The 3905-nt window shown below is 43.4% G+C and overlaps 1 pseudogene; it reads right to left on the minus strand.

Moving 5' to 3' along the window:
- Positions 1 to 1009: 1009 nt before the first annotated feature.
- On the minus strand, positions 1010 to 3692 carry LOC126597430 (histone-lysine N-methyltransferase ASHR2-like; annotated as a pseudogene).
- Positions 3693 to 3905: the final 213 nt, after the last annotated feature.

Genomic DNA, 3905 nt, shown 5'->3' on the forward strand with positions numbered 1-3905 from the left:
ATCTTAAGTACTTTTGAAACCTAAAAATATTTTCTCAAAAAGTATTTTCAATAATTTAAAATCATTTGCCAAACGAGCCGTTGGGCAAATTAGAGTAGTTTGCAAATGACTACTTGAAATTATTCATTTGAAAGTGACGGTGTAATGCTCATTTGGTACATTTCATTTCCGTCATCTAATGTTTGTACTATTTTTATTTTTTTTTAAATTTAACCTCAATTTTTTAATAGCCAGAAGTACCTCGTCCAAACACATCGTTAAGCAAAGTAACAGAAATTAGGTAAAACACGATTACATGCCAGTGCCAGGGACGATGCCGTCCATGACGTCGTAGACCTAAAAACACAATCACCTAATAACTTTAGCACGGGCATTACGCACCGAGTGACAAACACAAAATAAAGGTTTACCTTCGGTGCCTAAAAAAGTTGGAACCATTCCAAACATGAGTGGTGGAGTTGTACAAGGCGGTCATAAAAAATACATGCCGAGAATATGGTGGTTGGTTGGGCATGCAACTACAAGCATATGGTGGTCCGAAAAAACTAGTGGGGTGATTCACAAGGTCACCACCACCACCATCATATCATGTGATTAGGAAAGCGTCAACGTATTAGATTCGATAAGAAGGTAGAGAAGCAGTTAAGGGGGAGCTATTCAGTTACCGAAACCAAACAATATACGACCCTGTTGCAATCAATTGGGTGTCATTACCTTCACATAATTGCTAGTGCTTTGCCCACCCTCCCTTCTGCTAACTTCTACTAACTTCTACTGAGAGTAGGCTCTATTGAAAGAAATAAGACAATGGTTGGTATTTCTTTTGGGAAGATTGCTTCAAGCATAGCTCTCGGGGGAGGGAAAGAGAGGGCATTTGCACGCCTGTGCAGGAGTGCAGATGCTGACTTGAAACAGAAAATTATGTTGGATCGCCCTACGTGCAATATTTTCTATGCAGAAACATGAAGGGTACACATTACTACACTTTTGGATGATAGACCAGGCATAGTTTCGAACCAAAGAAGGAAAGGAGCCCCCATTTAAAGGGTAACGCATGCCACATGGTAATACAATCCAAACAGCTAGCATATGCTTATAGCCTTACACACTTAATCAACATGAAAACTACTGATCCTTTTGAGAAAACCCTACGCTGCTTCGACGAAAAGTCAGCTGCCTAATCCCTCCTTCGTCATCAAATGTAACATGAAATTAAGCTCTCCTAACCCAACTAAGTATCAAAGTAAAGAATTCCCATTAAGCACCTGATGGCTCTAACTTACATAGGAAAAGAAAAAATGCTTCTGCATATTAAAGGACCACGGCACACGCCCCAGCAATCCACCCACAGAAATTATTAGGTCATGATACTTCTAAAAACAAGAACCAGAAAATGCCAGCTTACCCATTGGAAAGAGGCATAACCAGTGTATGCTTTTGCTTTCTTTAATTGAGAAGACATGACGTACCAAATTTCATCTCTTTAAGCCTGTGATCAGAACATTCAATGAGTATTTTCTACGTATACCTAACTATACGGATAATGTACTTTAATTATCTACAGAATCGTGGCTTGGAACCAGAATCTTGCCATTTATCCCTATCTGATCCATTAGTTTTGTATTAGCTTAATACAAAAAGTTTAGATAACCCTTGACTGATATGCATGTTCATATTCATTTCCCCATTAAAAGTATAGGCTTTTGCTACTCATTTCAAGTACGTACTCTTCACTCAAACTTATTCCAGTATATATTTGTAGGTACTTACGTGCATGAATCAAGATACAGGACGTTTACGCCTTCTATTTGTCAACTACAATTGCTTTATTTATCATTAGGAAGCTTTACCAAGCGGCAATTAGATGTGTTGCATTGTTTTCGTTTTTTATGGTCTTATTTTTGTCTTTCCCTTCACAATCCTGAAAGTAAAGCAACAACGAACTACGTACAGTTTGCTAAGTATTCTGACTGATGACACATTATTTAGACTAATTAGGTAATACAGATTCGACTTGCCTAGCAAGGATGTAACAGAAGGACGTCGAATTGAAACATGCTTTCTTGAAAACGCATCTATTTCATCTCGATAAGTGTCATCACCTTACTTTGATTATAAGAGTCCTAATCACAACCTATTAAACTATTTCGTTAATAAAGAAGTTCACAAGCAATCATCACATAACAATTCAACTGGTGAGAGGCTCGATCAAAACGTGCAAATGCATATTTAGGGTCGAGATTCAAAACTACAAATGATTCAGTTTCTAGCTGAAGTCAACATTAACTCATTAAGTAACTAAAACAAGAAGTGAATTCAACGTAGAAAGAAGACAGTGGAACTCACACAAGGCCAGCAAGCACGGGAAGCAGTTAGCTATGCTCGTCTTTCTTAAGGCTGCCACAGACATTGCACTCCATGACATTCGAAGGACTTCCGTCATCTTTAGGGGGCAATGGGGCCAGGGTGCCCCAGCAATTGGTTCTGTTGCACATGAACCTGACAAAGAAATAGGCGTGTGGGAAATCGGCTTCCCCTTGGGCTTCGGCTTCGGCTTCTTCAATGTCAATCCCGGATTCGGGTTCTGATTCCGAGGATGCCTCCATTTCCTGGTCTTGGTCCTCATCCATACCCACTGCTTCTTCCTCACCCTCCTCATTGTCAGACCAACTAGCTTCCACCTTGCAGCGATCACATTGACAAGCAAAACCATAGTCCTCCGCCAGAGTCCTCTGCCGGTTCGAATGACTCTGATTCACCGGGAAATAGCTCAGGCAGATCTCCCTCCCTGCCGGAACATCATGTATCATCCTGATCACCATGTCCGTGTTGTGTTCGCTGTCTGTGTCGATATAATCAAACCGGCAGGCATTGGGGAGGCAGTCGTGGTTGAAGAATGAAGCTTTGGGATAAATGGCGTAGGCCCTGCTCGACCTCTGCGACAATTCCGTGAAGGGTTCCATCAATCCAAAGGCGTTGAGCTTATCCTTGGCCAGTAGAGCCGCCGCGAGCTCTACCGAAAACATCTGCTTCTCTAGGAGAAATGGAGGAGGAGCACAGAGTGTCGAGATGAGAGAGTGAAGAAACTGGGCAGCTGCGGTGGTGTCGGCAACGGCGGAGTCGTGCGGCTGGCCCTGGAGAGACAATAGAATCTGGAAATTGGAAGGGGAAACGACCGCGAGATTGTAGGCGGCGACCAAGAAACTGGCCTGGACCTGGCGATCGAGCGGCTGGGCGGAGAGAGGCGAAGAAGGGTCTCGGAGACGGCCCAGGGCTTGGCAGGCCCAAGGAGAGTGGGAGGAGGAGAGAGCGGCAGAGAGGCAATTGGGGCCGCAGAAGACGTGGTGGGAACACCATGGACATAGTTGAGGCTGAGCTTGGGGTTGGGGTTTTTGTAGGGTTTTGAAGCAGCGGTGGCAGTAAGGGTGGGGAGAAGGAGTGATGAGATGAAGAGCAGAGTAGAGGAGGATGGGAGAGTCTCTGAGAACGATTTCGCCACCCCTGAGTGGCTCAGCGGCCACTAACGCCCGTCCTCTCCCTTCGATCTCCGTTACCGTCAATAATTCCTTCGTCATTTCCATTTGCTTCCTGCGGTTTTAGGTCAGTTGTGTCTCGGACTATCACATGTTCTTTTTTTTTTTTTTTGGAATACTATCACATGTTCTTTTACCTCGAATCTACCACACCCTTTTTTTTTTTTTAGAAAGCAGGGGAACAACAAGGCAAAGAAGCCAAAGAACAAGAAAGCCTACAGAGAGGCAAACACAAAGTAGGAAACCAAGTAGTGAACGGGGATACAACATAGACACCACCACCTAGTGGAGACGTTACCCCAAACACCACCAAAAAGAAATCAATGAGGACACGGGAGCCCATTATTGTTCAAAACAAAGACTAACGAAGAT

This window comes from Malus sylvestris, chromosome 13, assembly GCF_916048215.2.
Source record: "Malus sylvestris chromosome 13, drMalSylv7.2, whole genome shotgun sequence".
Taxonomy (NCBI): Eukaryota; Viridiplantae; Streptophyta; class Magnoliopsida; order Rosales; family Rosaceae; genus Malus; species Malus sylvestris.